This window comes from Hoplias malabaricus, chromosome 6 (assembly GCF_029633855.1).
Source record: "Hoplias malabaricus isolate fHopMal1 chromosome 6, fHopMal1.hap1, whole genome shotgun sequence".
Classification (NCBI taxonomy): Eukaryota; Metazoa; Chordata; class Actinopteri; order Characiformes; family Erythrinidae; genus Hoplias; species Hoplias malabaricus.
This window is the reverse complement of record NC_089805.1, coordinates 51,792,365-51,807,945: the sequence shown is the minus strand read 5'-3', so window position 1 is coordinate 51,807,945 and position 15,581 is coordinate 51,792,365.

Below are 15,581 nucleotides of genomic sequence, written 5' to 3'. Positions count from 1 at the left end.
TGGCTGTGTTTTGTGTGTGTGAGTGAGTGTAGTTTGCTGATGAGACTAATTTACATTGTCCTGAGCTTGTGAATAGATTGAAATGATCCATTTTAAAGTAATGTTTAAATATATACATGTTATCATTGAATTTATATAAAATTATATTTATAATATTCGGTGGATGGTAATAAAAAATAAAAAAGTAAATGTGTAATCTCAGGGACACTGATGGACCACAGAGTGGAAAGAAAGGAACAGCTTCAGGAAACTACAGTGGAGGAAAAGCCAAGCAAGACTCTGCCTCTCTGAGACGCTCTTTTTAAACCCACACTATTAACCTGTAGATTGTTTCTATGGGAACAGTTTGAGTAACCACTACTCAAAAGAAATTATATTTTTTTGCATTATTTAAAATGTTTTAGTATGTGCTCCTATTTTGAGAGAATAACTGACTGCACTAATATTTTTAATTTGAACGAATTTAAAATATCAATTTGTAGCCGGGACCACACCCTATAGCACTTTGCCAGATTTTCATTGGCCAGTTCCAATGAGTCTAGTCTTGGTTTGTTTTGTGGAAGACCCTGTACAAGTTTGGAAGCCTTTTTCTCATTTTTACACAATAAGATTTGGTGTTTTCTGCATTTTACTTTTTTCCTTGGGCAAATACCTTTTTAGGACATAGATTTCATTTCTTCTTTTCTTCAGAGAAGAGCTAATTACAGTCACAAATTACAGCTGACTGAGTCAAACAAGATGTCTTTCTTTTCCCTCAAGCTCTTTTTCACATTCTGGAAATTGGTGAGTTGTTTTCCATAAGTAAGTGACTGAAAAGAAAAAATGATTTTATGCTTATCTTATGTTAGAAAATTAATTACAGTGTGTGGATTTTAGAGTCATTACAAAGTGTAAAGGTGGTCCGTGTTCAACTGTAAACCAAACACAGTTTTCTAACTAGACAAATTAACTTTTATATTCTTAATCTGTGCTGGTCCTAGTGGTTTGGCTGAGGTTAACAGTTTCCTTTACTTCGTTAAATGTTCTGGGCCTCAGAGTTAATATCAGACATTACCAGCCTCACAGATAAAGTTATTGGAAATGCAAATACTGTCCTTTTCTCTGTGTGAAGAGAGCACAAGGATTGAGCCTTGTCCTTGGTAGCATCAGGAACATTAAAAATTAATATTAAATTATTTAAACTTTGTACATTATACTGTTTGTGGAAATAAATATTGAAATATGACCATAACTTAAGGCAAAAATGTTAGAGACAAATCTCTTAAAACCTGGAGAAATTAAACCCAAATTATCTCATGCATGTCACGCTCTTCCAGAACCCCGAGCTAACAGCCATAGACACATCATTGGAAGTCCCCTCAAGGCTCTAAGTTCTTCATAAGTAGCTCTGTGAGTATCTTTTCTTTATCTGTCTGTTTCTTTACACCTGAATGTCTAGCTACACCTGTATATCTATCTGTTCCTCTACAGCTAACTATTTATCTATAGACCTCTGTCTTTCTGTCTATATTTAGACAAATTGTAATTGACACTCAACACTGTTTTTTGTCTCTCGCTCTCTATAGACTCTGGATGATGCAGATTTCCAGGTCATTGGTCCAAAACCAGGCATCACCTCTACTGAACCGTTCAAGAGTCAGGATCATCCTAGAAGGCAGTCTTGAAATGGATGAACTTACCAACCTACCTCAGGCAAGGTGCCCTTTGTTTGGTCTGACATATAGAGCATGAGATTTACCCACGTTTCTAAAGCTGAAGAATGTTCTTGTTGTGTACGAAACATTTCTGAACATTGCAAAAGTGCACGTAAAGTGCTTGTTTTATTTTGTATCACTTTTAGACTGTTCTGCTGCTACACTGTCCGTAAACTCAACATGGTGCTAACTTTTGCTGTCACTATAATGGTACTCTCAAAGGTATATGTTCACTGCCCTTTAGTTCGGGAACATAATTATTGTACAAACCGGATTCCAAAAAAGTTGGGACACTAAATAAATTGTGAATAAAAACTGAATGCAATTATGTGGAGATGGCAAATGTCAATATTTTATTCGTAATAGAACATAGATGACAGATCAAAAGTTTAATCTGAGTAAATGTAACATTTTAAAGGAAAAATATGTTGATTCAAAATTTCACAGTGTCAACAAATCCCAAAAAAGTTGGGACAGGTAGCAATAAGTGGCTGGAAAAAGGAAATTGAACATATAACGAACAGCTAGAAGACCAATTAACACTAATTAGGTCAATTGACAACATGATTGGGTATAAAAAGAGCTTCTCAGAGTGTCAGTGTCTCTTTGAAGCCAAGATGGTAAGAGGATCACCAATTCCACCATTCTTGCGCAGAAAGATAGTGCAGCGATACCAGAATGGTGTTACCCAGTGTAAAATAGCAAAGACTTTATCATCATCAACCGTGCATAACATCATCAAAAGATTCAGAGAATCTGGAACAATTGCTGTGCGTAAGGGTCAAGGCCGTAAAACTCTACTGGTTGCTCGTGATCTCCGGCCCCCTTAAACGTCACTGCACCTCAAACAGGAATGCCACTGTCAAGGAAATAACAGAATGGGCTCAGGAATACTTCCAGAAAGCATTGTCAGTGAACACAATCCACCGTGCCATCCGCCGTTGCCAGCTGAAACTCTACAGTGCAAAGAGGAAGCCATTTCTAAGCAAGCTCCACAAGCTCAGACGTTTGCACTGGGCCAGGGGTCTTTTAAAATGGAGTGTGGCGAAATGGAAGACTGTTCTGTGGTCAGATGAGTCACGATTTGAAGTTCTTTATTGAACACTGGGACGCCATGTCATCCGGACCAGAGAGGACAAGGATAACCCAAGTTGTTATCAACGCTCCGTTCAGAAGCCTGCATCACAGATGGTATGGGGTTGTATGAGTGCTTGTGGCATGGGCAGCTTGCATGTCTGGAAAGGCACCATTAATACAGAGAACTATGTTCAGGTTCTAGAACAACATATGCTCCCATCTAGACGTCATCTCTTTCAGGGAAGACCCTGCATTTTTCAACAAGATAATGCCAGACCACATTCTGCAGCAATCACATCATGGCTGCGTAGGAGAAGGATCCGGGGACTGAAATGGCAGCCTGCAGTCCAGATCTTTCACCTGTAGAGAACATTTGGAGCATCATAAAAAGGAAGGTGCGACAAAGAAGGCCCAAGACGATTGAACAGTTAGAGGCCTGTATTAGACATTAATGGGAGAGCATTCCTATTTCTAAACTTGAGAAACTGGTCTCCTCTGTCCCCCGACGTCTGTTGAATGTTGTAAGAAAAAGGGGGGATGCCACACAGTGGTAAAAAATGGCCTTGTCCCAACTTTTTTGGGATTTGTTGACACTTACAACATATTTTTCCTTTAAAATGTTACATTTACTCAGATTAAACTTTTGATTTGTTGTCTATGTTCTATTACGAATAAAATATTGACATTTGCTATCTCCACATCATTGCATTCAGTTTTTATTCACAATTTGTTTAGTGTCCCAACTTTTTTGGAATCTGGTTTGTAAGTTAGGAACTCAAATTCCACTGTATTTATTTGTTTGACACTTTCATAGAGCTGTTGCTTAGCCTTTAAGTTATTTAGATGAGATCTTTAGCATCAGTTGTAGCATAATCATTTGTATAACCGTGTTTGTACTATAACCTGATAACCTTTTACATTTGAAGTTCTGTAGTTAATGAATCTGCATGCATGAGCATTTTACAGGTTTTCATTAAATATTTTTAAAGAAAATATATTGAAGAGAACAGAACATGTACATAACCTCTATATGTTTAATTATAGAGCTGGAATTCAACAAGGAGTACAACTGAGGTGACTACACTTGAGCGTTCTTTCACTACACTGCACCTCCTGAAGATCCTTGTTGTCCAGGCTGCCAGAGATGAGGATACTTCTGATATCTCTATAATTGTTGAGGGCAGTGAGGTCTTGACAAAGTGTGACAGCACAGCAGAGGCTTGGAAAACTGTTGATGGAACTGATGTATGCCATGAATATTGGCACGCATGATTCGGCCAGAGTGTGGGCAGATACAATTTTGCTAGTTGGGGTGTGGCCAACACCTGTGTTTACAAAGTTCTGACCTCAAAAGTCTTGTCGAGAAATGTTTAGAACGTGTTTTTTTCACAATATATCAGCACTTCTGAAAATAGGTTTTTGGAAAGTCTAAGTTTAGAGTAAATTTAATAAAAAAATAAGTGAATTACACTCTTACTGATTCAACATTGTTGTTGTAGAGATTGTTCTGAAGAAAAGCATGTGTAACACTTTGAGAAAAAAGTAATTTGAGATGGGTGTAATTTGTAAAAAAATCAAGGCCTGTCAGACTACACCAGAGTGTCTGAAAACCATTGCTGTCTCAGTACTGTGATGACAGTGAAAACCAATTGGAATGTCTCAAAGACAAAGCTACAGAAGAGAGTTTGGAGCAGGGTCATGTAGACAAGATGAAACTGTAGAGATTATATTTGATACAATACTATGCAAAATTTACTTTCATCATCGAACATAACTTTGGACCACTCAGCAGCAGTCCAGTCCTTTTTGTCTTTAGCTCAGACGAGATGCGTTTGACGCTGTCTCTTGTTCAAGAGTGACTTGACACAAGGAATGTGACGCTGAAACCCATGTCTTGAATATGTCTGTGCATGGTGGTTCTTGCTTTTACACTTTTTTCTACCATATATTTTCCTTCCCTCCACCTCTGTATTAATGTGCTTGGACACAGAGATCTATGAACAGCCAGCCTCTTTAACAATGACCTTTTGTGTCTTGCTCTGCTTGTGTAAGGTGTCAATGGTCATCTTCTGGACAACTGTCAAGTCAGCAGTCTTCCATTTCAAGGCCTTTGCAGGTGATTTGAGTTAATTCGCTGATTACAGTGTGGGACCAGGTGTCTTCAATATTGAACCTTTTCATAATATTCTAATTTTGTGAGATACTGAATTTGGGGTTTTCATTAGCTGTCAGTTACAGCGCCCTCCATAAGTATTGGCACCCCTGGTTAAGAAGCATTTTTTGGCTTCTAATAAATTTGTTAAAAAATAATATAGGACAACAATGCAAAAAAGAGAAAAATCTATACTTTCATTCAAACGCCTTTATTTGGTGGGAAATAATCACACATTAAGAAATAAATCTTTTAAATGAAATCATGTGTGCCACAGTTATTGGTACTTTGTACAACCTTCTTTTGCCAGCAAGACAGCACTTAATCTTCTCCTATAACTATTCACAAGATGGGAGAATACAAAAAGAGGGATATTCGACCATTCCTCTTTGTACAACCTCTCTAAATCATCCAGAGTCCTGGGTCTTCTCCTACGCTCTCTCCTCTTCAGCTCACTCCACAGGTTTTCTATTGGGTTGAGGTCTGGGGACTGAGATGGCCATGAGAGAAACTTGATTTTGTTCCTTGTGAACCATTTTTGAGTAGATTTGGCCACATGTTTAGGGTCATTATCTTACTGAAAGACCCAGTGGCGACCCATCTTCAGCTTTCGGTGAGAGGCCTCCAGATTCTGATTCAGAATGTCCCGATATTTCAAAGAGTTCATGATCCCATGTGTCCTTACAATATTCCCAGGTCCTTTGGAGGAGAAACAGGCCCACAGCATCACCGATCGTCCCCCATACTTAACAGTAGGCATGAGGTGTTTTTCTGCGTACTCATCCTTGGTGTTACGTCAGACCCACTTAGAGTGTTTGTTGCCAATTTGCTCTATCTTTGGTCTCATCTGACCAAAGCACACAGTCCCAGTATAATCCCAGTACCGCTGGCAAACTCCACCGGTTTACGCTTATAACTCAGAAAAGGCTTTCTCCATGCATGCCTCCCAAACAGCTTGTTGGCATGTAGATAGCACCTGATGGTTGTTTGGGAGACCTCGTAACCCCAAGCTTCTACCATTTGATTCAATTCTCTTACAGTGAGCTTTGGAGAACTTTTTACTTCTCTTACCATCCTTCTCACGGTGTGTGGTGGCAAGATACATTTGCGTCCTCTTCCAGGCTTGTTTGTCACAGTTCCAGTTGTTTGTCTCAGTTCCAGATGTTTGAATTTTTTGATGATTGCTCTGACTGTAGATAAGGACATCTGCAGGTGGGTGGCTATTTTCTCGTAGCCATTGCCTGATTTATGAAGGTCAACACACATCTGCTTTACTTGAATAGTGTGTTCTCTTGTCTTTCCCATGTTTAAGAGTGAGTAAGAGAAATAGTCCTCTGTGTATCGCCATATTTATACCCCAAGGAAACAGGAAGTGATGAATTACTAATTACAGGTTTCTAGATACTTTGATCCACTTTATACACTACAGTAGAAATGACATAAATGGTTCAAATACATTTATTTTCAAGAAATTGTTAAGGATGCCAATAATTGTGGAACAGGTAATTTTATGGAAAATAATTATTTCTTAGTCAGGATTTTCTCTTTATTCTTTTTTTTTTTTTTCACTTGATTTGAAGGATGCTTTTTTATATAATTTGTTTTCAGAATGAGATTATGCTTCTGCAATAAAAAAATAATTTATTTTAAGGCTTTTAACACATTTAAACTAGGGGTGCCAATAATTATGGAGGGTGCTGTATAATCATCAAATTAAAAGAAATAAACACTTGAAATATATTAATCTGTGTGTAATGAATGAGTATAATATACAAGTTTCACTTTTTGAATGGAATTACTGAAATAAATCAACTTTTTTATTTCTAGTAAACTCATCCCTTAGCCTGGGCCATGTACCCAAAGCTTTTAAACTAGCAGTTATGAAACCTCTGATCTAATTTAATAAGCTAGCACATGTCTAATTACAGGCCTATTTCTAATCTGCAATTTCTATCCAAGATCTTAGAAAAAGTTCATATCTACATAAGAATCATATATATGAAAAATTCCAATCAGGATTCAGGCCACATCATAGCACTGAGACAGCTCTAGTCAAGATAACAAACAAATTCTTCTTGCCTCTGATCAAGGCCACATTTCCCTGTTGGTGCTTCTTGACCTTCGATACGATAGACCACAATATTCTATTAGAAAGGTTAGAAAACATTACAGGGAATTACAGGGACAGCCCTATCATGGTTCAAATCTTACTTAACGGAATGTTATCAATTTGTAAAAGTAAACAATTTATCTTCCAATTTGGAATTCTGCAAGGCTATACTTTAGAACCGTTATTATTTACATTATAAATGTTACCGCTAGGCACAGTTATAAGAAACCATGACATTCACTTTCACTGTTACGCAGACGACACGCAATTGTATATTTCAGCCAAGCCCGGTGACAAACACAGATTACAGAAAATAGAGGATTGTGTGAATGATTAGATAGGACAGAGGGAGTTTTTCTTGCCACTGTAACCCTGGCTTCGCTCACGTGGGGATGTTTACATTTTTACATGTCATGTGAAAACTTTGTCTTTACTGGAATGCTGTGAAGCTGCTTTGTGACAACATCCGTTATAAGAAACGCTATACAAATAAATTTGATTTGATTTGACCCTTTACTGACACCGGGGGTTTGTAATCACATTAGACCAGTGTCCAGTGCAAACCGACTAGAGAGCAGCAAATAGTGCAGAAACATCTACTGAATTATATGAAAAGTGTTTTTTGATCACAATCGTGAACGTTGCCTTCAAGTCTCTGTCTAGGGCTGTGGAACAGGGAGCAGTTACACAGCTCTTTTAGCCCTTTTTCATTCAATCATTCATTTTCTGTAAGTGCTTATCCAGTTCAGGGTCACGGTGGGTCACATTTTCTTCTGTTTATGTTTCGGTTTGAAAACCTCAGCTCTTGCAAAGTAAAACACATTCATTTATAAAAATATGTTTAATTGTCTGGGGTCCTTCATTTAAAATGCTGTGACACAATAATTTTGTCTGTTTTTATGCAGTGCTTTTCTACCATTGAGCAGCTGTGTGGTCTGCTGTCTTCTTAGAATTGACAGAATTGTCTACAGAGTGTTGTCACTGGTCTAAATATCAGTGAAAGGTTTCAGAACATCTTATTTCTCTTAGCACCTCTTTCATCCTCACACACATGTAGTCATGGGGAGAGCATTTTTAATGAACCAGAAAGCATTTTAAAAATGGTTATAGTGAAGAAACTCAGATAAAGTAAATGTATGTTGCACAACAAGACTGAATGTGAGCCGGTTCAAGAGTTCTTTCCACTATGTGACGTACAAACTCGGGTAAAATTACCATTACCATTTTTGACAATTCTGACTTTGACACCACTATTCCAGTACTGTAACATGTCAAAGTGTGGTGTAAAAGGAAATGGTACAGAGGACCATGATTTTTCTTGGTTCTTATGGATTTTTTTCACTCTATCGTAATGTAAAACATACACATATCATTACAACACTGCAGAATTACTGAGGACTGTTTATTCAGTAATTTTCAGTATTTTAGTGAAATTTTATTATGACGCACTTTGTTCATTTTCTTATTAACTTCCTGTGTACATGTACTGCATAAATGTGAAAGTGTGTGTGTTTGTAGAACCATAATCCAGATCTCTTGTTCTTTACAATGTTCCTTTTAACCTAAGCACTTAAAACCTGATGAGCATTTCAGTATAATTAAACTAGACAGTGTTGGTACTTACCATCATGTTACCCGAGTTTGTACCTCACATAGTCAAAAGAACTCTTGAGACACAGATTGGCTGCGTATCTGGACTCGAGAGCCTTCAAATCTAAAGAACTGGCTCACAACCTTGGTGTATTAATGGACTCAGATCAGTTTTAGTCTCATATTAAAGCGGTTACTAGATCAGCATTTTACCATCTTAAGAACATCAGTAAGATCAGAGATTTTCTGACTAAACCAGAGCTGGAGAAACTTATCCATGATTTTATTTCTAGCATTGATTACTGTAATGGTCTCTTAACTGGACTTCCACAAAAGACCATTAAACATCTTCAGCTGATTCAAAATGCAGCCCCAGAGTCTCACTCTGAGCAAAAGAAGAGATCACCCCCCCCCCCTCATCCTCAAATTATGTTCCCGAACTAAAGGGCAGTGAACATATACCCTTGAGAGTACCATTACAGTGACAGCAAAAGTTAGCACCATGTTGAGTTTACTGACAGTGCAGCAGCAGAACAGTCTAAAAGTGATACAAAATAAAACAAGCACTTTACGTGCACTTTTGCAATGTTCAGAAATGTTTCGTACACAACAAGAACATTCTTCAGCTTTTGAAACTTGGGTGTATCTCATGCTCTATTTGTCAGAACAAACAAAGGGCACCTTGCCTGAGGTAGGTTGGTATGTTCATCCATTTCAAGACTGCCTTCTAGGATGATCCTGACACTTGAAGGGTTCAGTAGAGGTGATGCCTGGTTTTGGACCAATGACCTGGAAATCTGCATCATCCAGATTCTATAGAGAGTGAGAGACAAAAAACAGTGTTGAGTGTCAATTACAATTTGTCTAAATATAGACAGAAAGACAGAGGTCTACAGATAAATAGTTAGCTGTAGAGGAACAGATAGATAGACAGGTGTAGCTAGACAGTCAGGTGTAAAGAAACGGACAGATAAAGAAAAGATACTCACAGAGCTACTTATGAAGAACTTAGAGCCTTGAGGGGACTTCCAATGATGTGTCTATGGCTGTTAGCTCAGGGTTCTGGAAGAGCGTGACATGCATGAGATAATTTGGGTTTTATTTCTCCAGGTTTTAAGAAATTTGTCTGTGACATTTTTGCCTTATGTTATGGTCATATTTCAATATTTATTTTCACAAACAGTATAATGCACAAAGTTTAAATAATTTAATATTAATTTTTAATGTTCCTGATGCTACCAAGGACAAGGCTCAATCCTTGTGCTCTCTTCACACAGAGAAAAGGACAGTATTTGCATTTCCAATAACTTTATCTGTCAGGCTGGTAATGTCTGATATTAACTCTGAGGCCCAGAACATTTAACGAAGTAAAGGAAACTGTTAACCTCAGCCAAACCACTAGAACCAGCACAGATTAAGAATATAAAAGTTAATTTGTCTAGTTAGAAAACTGTGTTTGGTTTACAGTTGAACACAAACCACCTTTACACTTTGTAATGACTCTAAAATTCACACACTGTAATTAATTTTCTAACATAAGATAAGCATAAAATCATTTTTCTTTTCAGTCACTTATTTATGGAAAACAACTCATTCTGTGAATCTTAGTGCCAGGCTGCCACTGTAAATAAGAAGCTGTTCTTAATGACTCTCTAGGTTAAATAAACAAAATAATCATAGTCTATTAGACACTGCCACAGTTGTCTTCAGCTGCTCAGCTGGGGCTCTCTGATTCACACAGTGGAGCTGGACGAGATGAGTGACGAGACTAAGAAGAACACCCTGAAAATACATTTTCTAAACTCTTACCACAGCAACTCACCTACGTCACACAGTTAATTTACTGCTCAAATCCACATTTTGTTCATTAAATACCAATGATTCCAAATGCAAACAGAACTTGCTCTACATTCACTAACTACGTCAAAGCATGGCAAACCTGCTTCAATATCGAGTCATACGTTCAAAATCTAGCTCATGTTTTCTCTTCAAGAGGAACACAGAGTCAGTCAGAGCATAATGACTGTCAAAATACTAACAGCTGATGGCATTACAGAAACAGAATAACTCTCCATGTGTCATTTCGACCAGCAAACAATAGACGCTATGACATTCATTGTGTTTCTCCTGGAAACTGCTACATTGTCTGATTGCATGTCAAATGTGTGTGTTTTTGGTGCCATATTCTCTACAGGTGAAAGACTGATATATACTGTGTGGTAGAGAAGAAAACAAGAGTTCATGACAGACTTGGTGCAGTAACAGTGTTTATTACAGTACACTCTCTGAATTAAAGGTACAGTACATTACTGTCACTAAAGCTACAAACAGTGTAGTGTATCTTTAAAGGTACAGCAGTGGTGTTAAAGTCCACTTCATTATATGAAGTCTAGCTGTGTTCCCTAAAGGTTCATTACATTCTCTTCTCCAGAAGGAGAGGGGGATCTCTGTAATCTTTCATTATACAACTGTGGAGAATAAAAGAACACAATAAAAGTCCTGGAGATGAAATGGGGCGAATGACATCAACAAAACTGTAACATCTACAACTGTGATACAATCATGTTCCCTAACTTGTGTTTATTCTTAGTCAGAAAACATGTTATTTCTTTCTAATTCAAGTAATAAGGTTTAAAAGACCATTGCCCCCCTCCCAACGGTGTTCGGAAACAGGCGTCTTGCCTGTGACGTAGATGGTGGACAACACTCTAGAAGTTGCACTTAATTTAATGCAAAATGATGAAAAAGTGTGTTGTTTTTGGCTGCAATCATTCAATGTACAGTGGGACGTCTGTGTACAAATGGCCCAAAGATCCCAAAATATCCACAAAATGGACTAAATTTGTCAACTTTAAACGGGCACTTTGGAAAGGACCATCCGCTCCCTCCGTTATCTGTAGCTCATTTCACTGGCGCTTTTCCAGCAATATGGGCATGTAAGGAAACCAACGAAAGGTGTTCAAGAGCCTCTGTAACATGGAGGTAAAGGACACTTACTTTGCCTGTTTTCGTTTGTGTTAGTTAACGTTAGCTTGACTTGCTAAACATGGTGTCTCATATTATATTAGGCTGCATTACGGAAGTTTATAGTGTCGGATGAATTCGAGTTCGACTTCGATAACATTTACAAGAATAACGGTGCCTCTAAATTTGAGTTTAGCTTATTGCTAGGCTATTGTCATGAATAATGTTGGTTATTTAGCTAGATACTGTCATAACAGTCAGTCATAACGGTGTTTTACCGCGGCGTTGTTCAGCTGTTGTCCACCAGTGACGTCACACGGTTGCGTTCAAGAATTTCCGTAGCGAGCTCGGGTTTTTCCGTCAGTTTAATAAAATTGTCAGTTTTAAAGCAAATTAAGCAGCTATTTTCATTTTAATCCATACTTATATATGTCAGTAAATAAAATAATGTGAAATATTCATGGAGGTTCATTAAGTGGTGCTCAGCCTTTAAATTAACCTATCTGCGTTTTCTTACTGCAGTCCATCTTTACTTAATTACATAAAGAAAATGAATTAGTTCATGTTCATAGTTAATTTTGAAAAATTTAGCCAACTCCACAGCTCCAAAGTAATCTACTTCACATGCTTTTGTTATTTTTTTTTCTCTCAGTGAATATGCTTCTATCATTTTCAACCCATTAATCACTAGCCCAAAATCACTGCTACTCCCTAACAAAGAATTAGTGTATGTGGAATTATATATTTATAACATTACATTACAACAAAAACCAGCACTGAGTTTGAAAATGTATTTTAACCTACTTAGCTAGTACTTCTTAATGTGTTTAAGCAGGTTATTTTTTAATTTTAATTTATTTATATAGCGCTTTTCACAACGGATGTTGCCACAAAGCAGCTTCACAGATTTCCAGTAAGACTAAGATTTGACATGAAATGTAAAAAACAAAATGTAAAACCCTCAAGTGAGCAAGCCAGGGGGTTGTGACTGAAAAGTGACTGAAAAGAAAAAATGATTTTATGCTTATCTTATGTTAGAAAATTAATTACAGTGTGTGAATTTTAGAGTCATTACAAAGTGTAAAGGTGGTTTGTGTTCAACTGTAAACCAAACACAGTTTTCTAACTAGACAAATGAACTTTTATATTCTTAATCTGTGCTGGTCCTAGTGGTTTGTCTGAGGTTAACAGTTTCCTTTACTTCGTTAAATGTTCTGGGCCTCAGAGTTAATATCAGACATTACCAGCCTCACAGATAAAGTTATTGGAAATGCAAATACTGTCCTTTTCTCTGTGTGAAGAGAGCACAAGGATTGAGCCTTGTCCTTGGTAGCATCAGGAACATTAAAAATTAATATTAAATTATTTAAACTTTGTACATTATACTGTTTGTGAAAATAAATATTGAAATATGACCATAACTTAAGGCAAAAATGTCAGAGACAAATTTCTTAAAACCTGGAGAAATAAAACCCAAATTATCTCATGCATGTCACGCTCTTCCAGAACCCTGAGCTAACAGCCATAGACACATCATTGGAAGTCCCCTCAAGGCTCTAAGTTCTTCATAAGTAGCTCTGTGAGTATCTTTTCTTTATCTGTCCGTTTCTTTACACCTGACTGTCTAGCTACACCTGTCTATCTATCTGTTCCTCTACAGCTAACTATTTATCTATATACCTCTGTCTTTCTGTCTATATTTAGACAAATTGTAATTGACACTCAACACTGCTTTTTGTCTCTCGCTCTCTATAGAATCTGGATGATGCAGATTTCCAGGTCATTGGTCCAAAACCAGGCATCACCTCTACTGAACCCTTCAAGAGTCAGGATCATCCTAGAAGGCAGTCTTGAAATGGATGAACTTACCAACCTACCTCAGGCAAGGTTCCCTTTGTTTGGTCTGACATATAGAGCATGAGATACACCCAAGTTTCAAAAGCTGAAGAATGTTCTTATTGTGTACGAAACATTTCTGAACATTGCAAAAGTGCACGTAAAGTGCTTGTTTTATTTCATATCACTTTTAGACTGTTCTGCTGCTACACTGTCAGTAAACTCAACATGGTGCTAACTTTTGCTGTCACTGTAATGGTACTCTCAAGGGTATATGTTCACTGCCCTTTAGTTCGGGAACATAATTGTAAGTTATTCTATTATAATTGTAGATTTTTAAATTGTGTTGATTTCATACGCCTCCTTTCATCTCCTGGACTTACATTGTGTTCTTTTATTTTACACAGTGATTCCCACAAATATTAAACCTGTCACGCAGGCCTCTCAGGACTCCAGGTCCCAGAATACACCAGTCAGTCACATGACGCCACATCGTTCTCACTCTCCGGAATTCTAATCACGAACACCTGTGTCTCTCAGTATATAAGCTTCTCTCTCACCAGTCTATGCCGAGTATTGCGTGATCCATATCCGTATACAAAGCGTTTTATTTATACCTGTCTGTCTTGAATTCTAGTTACCTACTTTATGCTCGTCTTTCGGTTTTTGTCCTTGCCCCTTTGGATTTGTTTGCTCTCTGGTTCATGAAATCTGCCTGGCTTTTCAACTACTCTCTTGGAATATCTCTGAGGTCCTGTTTGTTTCCAGCATTCGACCCGTGCTTGGTTTTGTTAACCCTTTTGTGGATTTCAATTAATAAACTCTTTCTACTGTTAACCGCAAGTGTCTGCCTCCTGTCCAGTCGTGACATCACCTCTTTTTCTGTATAAGGCAAGTCGAGTTTTTTTTATAGACCATCTTTCATACAAAAGCAATTCAAAGTGGTTTACAGACAAAAAAAAACAGTTAAATTAAAGGCCAGAATAAAAAGTCCAATAAAACAATTACATAAAAAGATTAAAACGAGTAAATGATTGAAACAATTAAAAATGATATAATAAAAGAAAAGAACTGAAGTGCCGTTACAGAATAAAAGTGCAGAGTGTTTTAAACTGAGCTGTAGCTGCTCAAACAGGAATGTTTGAAGCCTTGATTTAAAAGTGTCTAAAGTCAGGGCTTCAGACACTTTAGAAACGCTGCCTCTCCATGTTTAGTTTTGACCTGAGGCAGGACTAAGTCTAGTTCCTAAAGATCTGAGAGCTCTGCTCGGCTCATATCTCTGTAGCAGATCTGATAAATACACTGGTCCTACCCCATTAAGACATTTATAGACCAGTAATGACACCTCAAAGTCTATTCTGTAACAGCCTGGTCTCCAGTGTAAGGATTTGAGGATGGGGGTGATGTGGTCTCTTCTTTTGCTGCGAGTGAGAACTTAGCTGCATTTTGAATCAGCTGAAGATGTTTAATGGTCTTTTGTGGAAGTCCAGTTAAGAGACAATTACAGTAATCAATGCTAGAAATAAAATCATGGATAAGTTTCTCCAGCTCTGGTTTAGTCAGAAAATCTCTGATCTACTGATGTTCTTAAGATGGTAAAATGCTGATCTAGTAACCGCTTTAATATGAGACTAAAACTGATCTGAGTCCATTAATACACCAAGGTTGTACTGACAAGCGAGTTCTTTAGATTTGAGGGCCCTCGAGTCCAGATACACAGCCCATCTGTGTCTCACTGCTGTTCACAAATAGAATAATCTCAGTTTTATCTTTATTCAACTGCAGAAAGTTGTGTCCCATCCAGTTAGTGTTGTGTTTAAGGCACTTGCTTAATGAATCACTGGACTAGAGTCGTTTGGGGACAGCAATATGTATCATCTGCATAGCTGTGATAGGAGCAGCCCCTAGTCCTGTAGATTTTGGCCAAGAGGAAGCATGTATAAATTAAATAAAAATGGACAAAGAATAGAACCCTGGGGGACACCACAGGTCACTGGCATGTTCTTTGAAATATTATTTTCTATTTCAACAAAGTAAGTTCCAGGTAAGAAACTAACCACTTCAGGGCTGTTCCCGAGAGTCCAATCCAGTTTGCGAGTCTATCTATAAGAATCTTATGGTCAATAGTGTCAAAGGCAGCACTATGGTCAAGAAGTAA